General features: G+C 36.2%; 1 long non-coding RNA gene across 1 annotated transcript in view; it reads left to right on the top strand.

Moving 5' to 3' along the window:
* LOC103592122 overlaps positions 1-10,450 on the top strand; it is a 118,191-nt gene extending 107,741 nt beyond the window's left edge. The window contains exon 3 of the long non-coding RNA XR_550642.1: positions 10,270-10,450. This is a non-coding gene — a long non-coding RNA (uncharacterized LOC103592122). The remainder of the gene's footprint in view (positions 1-10,269) is intronic.
* The last annotated feature ends 3,455 nt before the right edge of the window (positions 10,451-13,905 follow it).

Below are 13,905 nucleotides of genomic sequence, written 5' to 3'. Positions count from 1 at the left end.
TTTTTTATATGAAATAATTCTGATTTGTATCCAACACCTTGATAAGGAAATATAACATTAAATATAAAATTAAAGCCTATATATGTCCCCAATCCTATTTTTCTTTCTTAGTCCTTAGAATATCTTACTGATATTTTGTGTTCTTAAGCTTTACAAAAATAGTATCATACTGCAAATTCCCCCTTACTTTTGGTTTCCACTCACTATTCTTATTTTGTAATTCAAACCTATTGATAAATATACTTCTAGTTGATTCACTTTCAAATATTTTATAATATTCCACTGTATGATCATAGCTCAATGTATTTTTCACTCTTTTTGGATGGCCTTTTAGGTTGTTTTTATTTACAAAAATTATTTAGGTTGTTTTTATTTGCAAAAAGATAGTTATGAAACATTTTCATATGCAAATGTTTAAGAATTCCTCTAGGATTTATAACTAGAAATAATTGTTATTGTAGGATATGTTCATCTTTAAACTTACTATTTAGTGCCAAATTGTTTTCCAAAGTAATTGCAAGAATCAGGGTACAAAAGGTCTAGGTATTTATATCCTGAAGAATTCGGAATACAGACAAATTTGTAAGTGTTTATCAATCTGACAAAATGAAATAAAATCTCATTGCAGTTTTAATTTGTATTTTCCTGATTACAGTGAAGATGTGCATCTGCAGGTGCTGGTTGGCCACTCAGCTTACCCATTTGGGAATTGTTAGTTCATATCCCTTGTCCATTTTTCTTTTGGATTATCTCTGTTACTACTTGCAAAAGTTAATTATATAGCTGGACACTAATTTTTGTTGTATATCTGTCTTACAAATCTCTCTTTTACTCTGGCTTTCTTTTCTATATGGTTTATGGTGTCTCGATAAGGAAGAGATCTTAATTTTAACAAAATCATATGAGGCTATTTTTTCCATTACAATGTGCTCATTTTATGGTTTGTTTGAGAAATAAAACAAATATTATTTTATGCTTTTTTCTCTATATTTTGAAGCTTTGCTTTTCCACTAGGCCTTTAATCCATCTGGAATTGATTTTTGTATAGAGTTAGAGACCAGGATCAAATATTATTTTTTTCAATATGGATAAACAATTACAAATTTCTCATACATATCTAATGCCAGCTCTAATTTAAATAATTTCCGTGTATACATAGATTTAGCTTTAAGTTCCTAACATTTGTTTTATTATTCTAATTGTCTACGCCTGTATGAAGCCTATGCTAGTCATGACGTCTGATAGGCCAATTCTCTCTACACTGTTTTTCTTCCTCAGGAATGTTTTGGACATTCTTGGATCTTGGTTCCTGCATGAGAATTTTTAAATCAGCTGTTCAATTTCATTTACACACACACACACATGCATGTGTGCATACTAATTATTAGGATTTTAATTAAAAATACATTTAATTTAAAGACTAATTAGAAGAAAATTAATATCTTTATGATATTGAGTCTTCCCATTCGTGAACATGGAATATTTCTTCATTTATGTGATTCTTCTTTAATACTGTGCAATAAAGTTTTAAATTTTCTATCCATAAAGATCTTGCATATTTTTTGTGAGATTGTATTTTATTATACATAGATTATATTTTTAAAATATTGTATTTTCTCATTGCTTGTTATTGGAAATATGATTGATTTTTGTATATTGTTCTTTTACATTTAAGAATCTTTATCAAGCTAAAGATGTTTCTAATAGGCTTCAAAAATTATCAGCTCTCTCTCTTCTATCAAATTCTTAGAATTATTATTATTGTTATTATTCTTTTGTTTTATTTCTCTTATTGTCGCAGCTAAGCCCCCAGCATAATGTTGAATAGACGTTGTTGATTATAAACATTTCCTTTTGCTGATGAAAGAAAAGGATTCTAATATTCATGACTAGTCATTTGAATCCTTTATTATAGTTAAAATTCCCTGAGACTTTTTTTTTCTGCATATGTATAGGGGAGTTACAATTTATCCCTGCACAAGGTATGTTCAAAAAGTTGGTAGAAAGATTCATATTATCTTTTAATTCCGTTTTTCCATGACCTTTTTGAAGTACCCTCAAATAGCTGATTCTATTAAAATTATTCTGTCATTTCTAATGCATTTTCTTAATGTAACATATAGCATTAATAGATTGCATTAATTTTTAACACTAAAATATCCTAGTTTAAACACTCCTAACATAAATCAAACTTGTATAACTCAAGTTTCTAAAATTAGGAATTCAGTAAGACATAATTCATTTCTCTATCATGATCATCTTAACACAACATACCTATAGGAGTACAATATACATTCCATAAACCGTAGATCCAGTTCTCCTGTAAAGCTGTAATTGACAAATATTGTTGGCAAATACATATATGTATATCTATCTTTTCTGGATAATTCTTGTCTGTATACAGACACGCTGTAATAACAGTCATCTTAAAATTAAAAACCAGAATCTGCCCCATCTCTATTCCTTCTGCTGGAAGATAATGGTTTGAAAGAATTGTCTTAATTTTCTTCTTTCCTCCTGTTCTCCCTTTAACCTGATCTAATAAGGCTTTCACGCTGGACCAGTGACAGCCTTTTAAGATCACAAATGCCCTCACTTTTGATAAATCCAATAATTAATTCACTCTTCATATTACTTGACCTTGCAACACCAAATCAGTCAGCTGGCCACTCTCTTTTTCTTGAAACTCATCGTGTGTCTTCCCCTGATTTTACTTCTACCTCCTTGGCTACATACTCTCGGTCTCCTTACTGGCTCCTCTGGTTCTCCCACAATTTTTCCCGTGGTAGAAAATGGCACCATCATTTGCCCAGGTAAATGTTCAGTCCAAAATCCTCACAGTGATCCTTGTCTCATGTTTTCCCTAACGTGTCTCATCCAAAACATTACCAAATCTTGACGCCTCTGTCTTCACATCCCATCGTTAAACTCAACTTCTCATCGCCTACGGTGCCACCATCCCCTGTACCTTAGCAGTCATTCCCAGCTAGTTCTGCTGCCATTCTTGTCCCACTACTAATTATTCACCTCCAATTAGCCAGAATCATACCTATAAAGCATAAACCAATCAAGTCACATGGCCGCTTAACTCCCTGCTAACTTTCCATGACATTTAGGATAAAATTCAAAGCCCATAATGTGGCTTAGAAGTAATGACAATGTCTGGTTCCTGCTTTTTTTGTCTTTTACCATTTCCTCTCCTTATTTCACTCCAGCAAAATTAACTTGCCAGAGTATTCCTACCTCACCGCCTTTGTGCTTGCTGTTAGCTCAACCAAAGGGCCTCTCTTACCAATCTACCTGAAATAGTCTTTCTTCTTAATCACTCTTTTTTCTTACCAAACTTTTTTCATAAAAGATATAAATAAGTAAAATAAATCTTTTAGTTATTTATGTGTTTACTTGTTTGATTTCTGCCTCCCACACTTGGATAGTAGATTGTAAGTTGCCAGAGATGAGGGATGTCATATCCTGCTCATTGCTGTATCTCTAGAATTCAGATGAATGCCAGGCATATTATGTGCTATTAAATATATTTTTTCAATACATGAATGTTAAAGACATTCTTGTTTTCGAAGAAAGGACTGTTAAAATATGAATTAATCTTTCATCTCCACAAGTTTCCAACACCCACACCTATGACCATTCTCTGGACCTTTCAAATCCTGCACAAGTGTCACGACTCTGCAGTCTTATGCTCACTGTTCCAGATCCTTCCATTTTTAATCTATCCAGATCCCTTATTTCCATTTACTAAATCCCTTTTGTCTCCAAGGTATTTGGTCTAAGCAATAAGACGGATGAAATTGCTGTTGTTACCTTCTCCTATCTGTCATGATTCACCACAAATGCCACCTCTACCATGTTGCTTCATGGCTTTCTGAAACTGGGTTATATGGACTTTCTATCTGGACTCACAGTACCCTGTGCACATTTCTGTTTTAGAACTTGTTTGTAATTTGTAATTGTAAACTTAACGTTCTCTCACCTCCACTGGACTGTAAGCTCATTGAGGACAGGAACTTAAGTCCTTTTCATCTTTGGGTCCTCAGAGCCCCGCACAGTGCTGGACCAGATCAGGAACTCAATAAATTGTTTATGACTATATGAATGATTGAATTAAATTTCCAATTTTTGACATTTTTCTTGATGCAATAAGTTATACATTGTTTTTATTTTAAAAGTCTAAAGTAGTACCTATATGTTGCCCCTTGCCCCCCCCCAAATTAGTGGGGTACTGTGGGGAAAACAATAAAAATTTTGATGTGTCAATAAGTACATCATCACTTGGTCAAAGAGATGCAGAGTAATTGAGTGAAAAGAGCACTGAATCCAGAATTCGGAGAAAACATTTCTATCATTGTGCCTCTAACTCTTAGTATATTTGGGAAAGCCATTTATCCCTCTTGAGACTTGGTTTCTTAATCTCTAACAGAAAAGAGTCAAATGAATGCTCTCTAAGATAACATTATACTGGTACTATTTGACATTCAAAATTCTTCACATAAGGACATGGCTTCTTTAAGTGGTAGGCTTGTTCCTTTGGATATGTGCCTCTATAGGACTGTAAATTTTAAGTTTTGAAAAAGCAATTCTTATTAATGTGACAGCATTTCATTGGAGATCCTTGCTTATAGTTTGCTCATCATCAATGATCAAATATTGATTGACTGAATCAGACTAGTAGCCATGGATACATCTATGCCCAAAGAAAACAGACAAAAGTATTAGGATGTAGTTTGTAAGGTAGAGGAGAAATTTAAAGATATAGAAAATTGAGTTTACTAGTTTTGTCCAGCAGGCCGAGGCTTATTTCCAATATGGAAAATCTTAAGTGAAGCAGGGATTATAGTTGATTTCCTGTTGTGTTTCACTGAGAGTGAGAGGCCCAAAGTCATCCCTGAAGAGCAACCATAATAAGGCAGCTAAAGAATTTGGACTGCACTTTGTATATCGGCCCCTCCTACCCTAACAAGCTTTATGTACCGTTTTAAGTTTAGGTAGTTTGTATTGTAACATTCTCTTCTTTTAAAGGATCATTTCAGAGCAAATGTGAATAAATGTTGAAAAAAGGTCATATTAACAAATTGGGCATGAATGGTAAGGTGATATTGTTTGAAAAGCAAAAGTAACACTTAGCTGCATGTAGAGGTGTACAGGACACATAAACACTTTTCCATTAGTCTCAGCTCAGATTGGGCTTTTATTAAATATTTTATATATAGACCTGCTCTTGAATTTGAAGTTCCAGTTGTATATGAATAACATAGAAAGGAGTCGGAGAACAGACATATGCATGATTAAGAAACTGGTTATATTCTGGGAGGAATTATTTTTTGCTGTTTTTCGCTGATCTTTCCCTGGCTTTATCAATCCCTGGTCAGAGCTCCAGCCATGTAAAGAATTCAGTTCCAGTTGTATATGAATAACATAGAAAGGAGTCGGAGAACAGACATATGCTTGATTAAGAAACTGGTTATATTCTGGGAGGAATTATTTTTTGCTGTTTTTCACTGATCTTTCCCTGGCTTTATCAATCCCTGGTCAGAGCTCCAGCCATGTAAAGAATTCAGTTCTCATGAAGTGAATTACTTGAGGGTTACAGACAGAATGAGGATATGGGGTCACTGGTGTAGGTAGCAGAGGGACCTTTTAGCATACTCACGTCAACATCACTAAGCTGGTTTATCTCAAGGACCCCATTATTGCCAAGGACAGGGGTGTGTGTCCACAGTATGTTCTATTTGTGCCCCAGTGTTCGAAACATAACATTAAATAACCCGTGTTTACAATAATATACAATGTGATAATTTAAAAATACATGACTGCATGATGAGTCAGATACTAAGTTCTCAGTAACACCAAAGCCCGTTTTCATAACACAGTAATCCAAAGACAGTATTCAAGAGACACTAGTTTATCCATTGCTTCTCTGTGAAAATTGAACTTAGAAATTTAGAATTTGCTATGCACGGTAGCTTACATTTACATTACACACCTATCTGATAACACACATTATATAAACACACTGTGAATATGGGAATAATTTTTTTATTTTTCCACTTATGTTACTAGCAAAGGAAGATCTACACAGAAGGTAACCACCTTCTTTCTTCTAGATGGCAGATACCGGCAAAATCGTTAATATGTGTGTGTTTGTCACTTAAGATTTAATATCTCTAAAGGAGCCATTTCATTAATAATATATAAGCATTGCAAAATAATTTGCAAAGTGCATCAACTGTAGTTGTTTTATACCATCAAAGTAGAGTTTACATTTTACCTTTTATACGTTCTCACAATTATCACAGAAAATGTCTTAAAATGTCATGACACTGTAAAAATTTAAAATCTCCTTATAAAACACATATGTGTGTATCTCTTTTCCAGACCTTTCTGATATATAATGTTATTGAAGCAAAGAATGGTATGTCAATAAGTTAGAACACACTGCTTTTCTGCTCAAAACCATTCGATGCCAACAACTTTCCTTGTCTCTTTGAATATAAGCCAAATCCTTTATATGACACTCCCACTCGACTGGCCATGCCTGCTCCCACCCACATTATCTCTCTGACCTCAGCACCCTCTAGTCTTCCCTTTCACATTCACTGACTTCTTCGTATACATGAATGATGCCAGGAATGTTCCAAAATTAGAACATTTCCATTTCCATTCCATCTGTCTGGAATATCTTCCCCGGACATCCACATGGCTTTCTGGATAAGTACCTTATTTATTCAAACATCACTTTCTCAGTGAAGCCTTTTAAGGTTTCCTCTATATTTAAAAATGTAATCCCCATACACACAGGTTATCATTCCCTTCCTTAATTTAGTTTTTCTCCTAGACATTGTAACTATGCATATTTTTAATTGCAATTGTTTTGTTTATTGTCAGTTCCCTCCAACTAGAATGAAAGAATGTAACCTCCAAAAATTTTTTGAATACTTTTTTCGTCATGTTTTCTCCAATGCCTAGATTTTTATGCTGTGTAGTAGTACTTAATAATATTTGTTGAATGAATGAATGGTCTATAAAACAAACATGAAGAAGATCATACACAGAGGTTTGATACTAAAATGTGCGTGGTGGAAGGAGTGGGATGTAGAGTTTAGGACCAAAAAGTCATTAGGATCAAAATGTTAGAGATTCATCAATCTTAACAAATTGATCAATATTTTTAAAGCTGTTAGTGTTGTATAAGACACAGACCATAAATGGGTGACCATTTTGTTTTACTTGCTTAAATTAATGCTTTCCTTCACGAACCTGATTTTGTATGTATCGAAGAGGGTTATGATCCTTTAAAGAAGAGGTCGGGTTAGAATGCTATTCCATCATGAATTAAATAAATGGAGTTCCAGAGTACTGCTGTACAACAAGGCTCTTGGTAGAGATTTGTTAAAAAATAAAAAGGAAGCAACGGCAGACATTAGAGATTTCTGTGCCAGAGGCTGATTGTAAAAGAAAAGGGAGAAAATTAACCTAATTTAATTAATGGATCTTTAATTAGGTGAAGGTAAATCTGCAGGCCTGAATATAAATGACAATCAGTTTGTTGTCAGAATCATGTCAGAAAGTGACAGACTTAGGAAAACATGTAGTGGCTTCTTTGCTGTGTCAGAGCAACGAAAGGAAGGCACTTCCAACTGGCTAAAGGAAAACTGGAAAAATAATTGTCCTGTAGAAAATATATTATGATAGTGGGCCATAACTAGACTTGTTTTAATTGAATCAAGAAGAGCTAACTGGCAAGTATTCTAGTAGAGAAGCATGTTGTTCTAGATGAAGGGAAATTAGAGCTTAGAGAGGGAAGTGACTTACTGAGTCTTCCAGAGCCAGGACTGGAACGGAAATCATTGTAAGCAGTTTCTAGATCAAGTATTTTTGCTCAATTCATTTTTCTACTCAACTAATTTTTTGGAAGGCCTATTATGTGTCCATTACTGTGCAATCCCTGCCTTCTTACCTTTTATTGTGGGGAGACAAACATTTAAAAAAAAAAAAAGAATTACCATATGCCCAAGTCAGATGGAGATGAATGCTAGGGAGAAAAATCAAGCAGGACAGAGAGGTAGAGAGCAGCCACAACAGGACACAGTGCAGGAGGTGCTGGCATTGGGGCCGAGGTCTGGAGGAGCAGGAGGAGGGGCCCAGAGGAAATGGAGTGGAGGGCAGGTGCAGAGGCTCCGAGGAGGGAGCCTCCCGATGGGTTTGAGAAATGCAAGGAGGTCAGGAGGCAGGTGAGCAAGAGGAGAGTCATGGGGTGTGAGGGCAGAGCCAGGAGGAGCCGAGCATGAGGGGACCACAGCTGTTGCAAGGACTTGGCCTTTACTCTGAGCAAGACCTGCTGCCATGCGAAGTGTCAGATTCCAACTTCTATCTGAAAAGGCTCACCCTGGCTGCTGTCTTGAGAGTAGATGTGAGGACACAAGGGTGGGAAGCAGAGGGGTCTTGGTGCGAGCCACGGTGGTGGCTTTGACTGGAGTAGTGGGGGTGGGCCTGGGGGGAAGGAGTGCTCTGATTCTGAATATGCTCATGTACTGAAGGTAGAGCAGACAGGACTGTCTGCAAGGTTGGATGATGCCTGTAGAAGAAAGAAAGGAGTTAACAGTGAATCCAGGGTTTTTGTCCTGAGCAGCTGGAAGAATGGAGGTGCCATTTACAGAAATAAGGAAGACTGCATGAGGGATGCTGAGGAAGGCTCTTTGAATCTACAGCTCTCCCTCTGTCTCTTTCTCCCCCCACCCCCATCCCTCCCCCACCCTCTTCCTTTGCAATTTATTAGTTGAAAAAAATCTAGATTGAGCTCTAGAGTTTGCCACAGCCTGGATTTCATGGATTGTTTCCTCTTGTTGTCATTGAACATGGTCCTTCTCCCCTATATTTCTTGGAAATCAGCAGTTAGATCTATATGCTTGGTCAAATTCATGCTTGATTTTGGTCAACACTTTACATGCAAAGTTACATGGAACGTTGGTTGTGTACTTCCACCTTGAGACACATCATCTCTGATTTTACTTTTGGTTATATTAGCAGCCATTGATGATCGTTGCTTAAATCCTGCTAACGTGTTAGGAGTTATTCTTTAAGTCCATCATTCAGTTTTTTTTTATAAGCTGAATATTTCCACAAAGAGAATATTTAGTTACAGTTCATGCAGGAAACATAGAATAAATGCTTAATTCTTCACCTTTATTCACCAATATTCAAAATAATGAGCTGGGATATGTAACATGTTCCAAAATCAAACATTTTTTTAAAATTTTAATAAACTCATAGATTAAATATACTTAATGTGTTTTAATCCATTGAAGGAAATTCTCACTCCTTTGGCACTGGGGGTTTCTGAACTGCCTTCAGTCTCCAATAGCTTAATTTGTTTCTAGTTTCATATGTTCCTGGCTCATTCTTCATCTTGTATATTTCCAGCCTTGGAATTAGTTATATCTTTAATTTTTTTTAACAGAAAATGGTGCTTAGTGATGAAAATCTGGTGTTAGTGGTTGGTCCTTGTTGTGGAGTTTTTTCAGGGTACAGAGTTAAGGCATATGTCCACATATTTTTTAAAGGTAACATTATCTTAGATTCATAGTGATGCTTCTGATTAAAATTCAAATGTGTAGAGAGCTTTTATTTAACCTTATATACCTTATATCTGCTGCTTCTTTTGCACACTGAATTGTTCAGGGTCCAAAACACCAAGATAATTACTCACCTGCTTTATTCCACATGTATAGAGCATTTCAATAGCAGAGAACACAGAGTCTAATTTTGCCTGAAAGGTCAGGGTGGAAAGAACATTTGTTGACAAGATGAGGATGCATATTCTGGTTAGAACTAACAGCATGTAGGAAGACCCAGAGGCTTGAGAGAGCATGTTTCATTTAGCAAAGAGCAAATTCTGTTCTACTGGAGGAAGGATGGGTTATAAAGTCAGGAAGGAGTCACCACATGATGGACCTCACATTCCATGTAGCAGACATCAGAGCACCTACCAGATACATGACCTACTTTTTCTGTTTCGTTTTCAGGAAGTATCTTGAATTTGTTTTTAATAAAAATGTACTTTTCTACTTTGTCCTTATAAGCACAAGTTAGGCATGAGAGAAGAGCAGGAGTTATTTTAAGGACTGTGATCCTTGATTCTGTTCTACACCAGTTCAGTGAAAATACCAATTCAAGTGTAGCTCAATTATTTCCTGACATTTGAAGAATCATTTGCATACTAATGACCCATTCTCCTGGTCATTTTTTCTCCCACAGAGGACAAAGTGTGGACCATTGTGTCTCATGACTTGCAGATGCAGACAACTGTGGTCGGCCACAACCCAGAAAAATACTCGGTGACTCAGCTGGTTTACAGTGCCTCCATGGACCAGATCAGCGCCATCACCAGCAGCGCGGAGTACTGCGAGCAGTATGTCTCCTATTTCTGCAAGATGTCTAGGTTGTTGAACACCCCAGGTAGGCTGAGAATGGAATGTTACTTTTAATTACTATCTCAGCGGGTGCTTGGAATCACCTAAACAATCCAACAGGTGTGGTTTATTATCTTACAGTCCAGTCTTCAATGTGCAGGCAGCTGTAAATAAGTAAAAAAATAGAATCACTTTGTTTTCTGGGGAATGAAGCTTTAAAAGTATGACTTTTTTTAAAAGAAAATTCCATTGTTTTTAAACTTACAAATTTTTCCACTTTATATACATATATGTGTGTGTGTGCATTCCTGGAGCTTAATTATCAGTAGTTGCTTTGGGCAAAAGTTTATCAGAGCTCCTTGTGAACTTTCAAGTAATTCCCTTTGAATTCTCCAGGTGGATTCTTAAGGCTGACTGCAGGTAAGTAGTATACAGAATAACACTAGAATTTAGAGCACTTTGTTGTCTATAGTAATTAAACAGTTTCTGTCTCAAGAAGCTCAGCCTACAATTTTTTTTTTTTTTTTTTTTTTTGTGATGGCCTACTTTTAGCAATGCTTTAGGCATAGGGATGTGTGTGTGTATGTGTGTATGCCCGCAATGCATGTGCATGTACAAGACTGTGTTGTGTTGGGATATAAAGAATAGAGAAATTCCAAAGGATGTACTGGAAATAACTTTACTGTAAGAAAGACCCATATGGTCTGGGAGTCTTGGCAGTAAATTCAAGATGTTGACAGAAAACTACATACCTCGGTCTGTAATATAACATGGTGGAAATAAACATGTGCTTTGAGTCAAAGAAAGAAGGGCAGGCTAATCATTTATACACTTGTCACTTCCCGGGTATATGACTTGGAAGAATTAATTGAACTCTTTTCTAAAATTTATTTATGTTAAGTGACAAATAAAAACTGTATATATTATCGTGTATGATATGTTTTGAAATATGTATACATTGTGGAATGGCTAAATCGGGCTAATTAAAATATGTATCATCGCATATGCTTACCATTTTTTGTAGTGAGAACAAGTTAAAATCTCCTCTTAGCAATTTTCAATAATGTAAGACATTGTTACTAACTATAGTCACCAAGGTGTACAACTGATCTGTTGGTACTAAGAACAGTGTCTTTTTCTGTTTCCAGTATCTTTTTCTGTCAAGCCTATTAATAATGCCTATGTATTGCCTATTTCAAGCATTATAATTGTTACATTGTTACTAACTATAGTCACCAAGGTGTACAACTGATCTGTTGGTACTAAGAACAGTGTCTTTTTCTGTCAAGCCTATTAATAATGCCTATGTATTGCCTATTTCAAGCATTATAATTGTGAGAATTTAATGAGGTAATATACTGAGCACTTATTGGTTCTGCTAAGTAGCAGATAGCATATCGTTTTTTAAAAAAAATATTAAGCACCTTTGGAAGTGACATTGTGCTATGTCAGGGACCAATGGACTGTTTGATGCCCTAAATCAGTATTGAATTGCAGCAGTTGTTGCAGCTTATAGAGGTTTAAGCAAAATAGCATACAAATTGTCAAGATTTGTGTTCTTTCTATGTGCAAAGCCTTGTACTAGAATTACAGACAGCATATCCAATGAACTCTAAGAAAGTAAAATCTGCAAAATATAAAAATGATCAGTTCAGACAATTAGTGCTTCTGTTGTTTGGAGGAAGAAAAGGTGACTGTGTCTGGAATGTTGAGGTAATGCTTAATTAAAGTGGCAGAAAGACAGTTCCTGGTTGGTAACAGAATAAATATTGGTTTAGAAGATAGAATATGAAATCATTCAGGTCATGATGAGAAGTTGTTAGGCAAAAGGATAGAGTTCATGCTGAAGAGCAGTAAGAAATAAAGGTGAAAAATAAGAGAGAACAGACTGGGGAGGAAAGTAAATGTTGTGCTGTGGATTTGGGACATTATCCTGCAGTCCGGTGCTTCTCAGACTTTAATGTGCATTAGAATAACCCAGAGAGATGAATAAAACACAAATTGCTGGGCCCCCATTCCCTGAGCTTCTTATTCAATAGGTTTGAACTGTGGCTTGAGAATTTGCATTTGTAATGAGGGCTATGGACTGAATTGTGTCGCTCCAAAATTCATATATTGAAGCACTAGCCCCCAGTGTGGCTGTATATAAAGGCAGGTATTTTAGGAAGTAATTAAGGTTAAATAAGGTCATAATGGTGGGGTCCCAATCGGATAGGATTAGTGTCCTTCTAAAAAGAAAGCAAGCAAGCTCTTTTTCTCTCTGCACCATGTGAGGACTCAGCAAGAAGGTGGCCATCCACAAGCCAAGAAAAGAGACCTCACCAAAAAACAAATTAACCAGCACTCTGACTTGGACTTCCCAGAACTGTGAAAATATAAATTTCTGTCATTTAATTTTTAATGGCAGCCTGAGCAAAATACAATGAGTTTCCAGGTGATGCTGATGTTTCTGTTTAGCAACTGCTCTTTAAAAACCACTTCTATGGACAATGGAAAACCTTTAAGTCCCTACAGACCAATTGCTTTTTCTCTTCATCTTCACTTCACTTCTTATAGCTTATTTATATACTTATTTGTTTTATTGGATCCTGTTATTAGCGCTAGGATAAGTCAAACAAGAACTATAAAACCAAGGACAATGGGAACCGTTGATGAATTTCAACATCTTGTCTTCACTTTGGGTCCTGAGGGAATGCTCCTTACTACAGTTCTTTTCACAGATTTTAGTTAATTAGGCATCAGTCCTGGAGTGGGGGTAAAGGTGGGGGGAAATTGCTGACCAGAAAAAAACTGGGTACCCTCTGCTTTATTTTCTTTATTTTATTTCTTTCTTCTATGACACTCCCAAGTCAACTTTCACTTTAAGAATTTTGCTCTGGTGGTTCAAAAACACAATATGGCTTCCAAGTAAGTTAACTTATAGTTTAGGTACCAGGGGAATTAGACTGGAGGTGAGAAAGATAGTTTGTCTTTAGTGCTCCTGATCTTACAGTTTAGCTCCTTTCTTTTCTGTCATTTATACTCCTGGTTTTTTCCTCTCTGACACCAAGAAGCCTCATTCACTTATTACCCTCCTTTTCAAAGCGTAGAATGTAGAAAACATCAGGTAAAATGGGATAAACTTATTTTTAAACAATATGTTAGTTATACTTTCTAATAATGAAATAAACACACTTCTCTTCAACCTGCAGACACCCTTTTTAGAGGAAGAAGTGCTAAATTGAAATCAAGAATGGTGGAGTTTGGAAGTATTGTCCCCCCCAAAGCTCAGGTCAAAATCTGATCCCCAACTTGGCGATGTTGGGAGAAGTTTGGGTCATAGGGATGGATCCCTCATGAGTAGATTAAAGCCCTGGGTGGGGAAGGCTAGTGAGTGAGTTCTTGCTGTATTAATTCCCACCAGAGCTGGTTGTTTAAAGGACCCTAGCACCTCCCGCCTCCCTCCGTCTGTCTTGCCTGTCGTGCTTCCTCTCGCCATGTG

The sequence above is a fragment of the Galeopterus variegatus genome, unplaced genomic scaffold (genome assembly GCF_000696425.1).
Source record: "Galeopterus variegatus unplaced genomic scaffold, G_variegatus-3.0.2 Scaffold1093, whole genome shotgun sequence".
Taxonomy (NCBI): Eukaryota; Metazoa; Chordata; class Mammalia; order Dermoptera; family Cynocephalidae; genus Galeopterus; species Galeopterus variegatus.
This window is presented reverse-complemented; position numbering and strand designations above follow the sequence as displayed.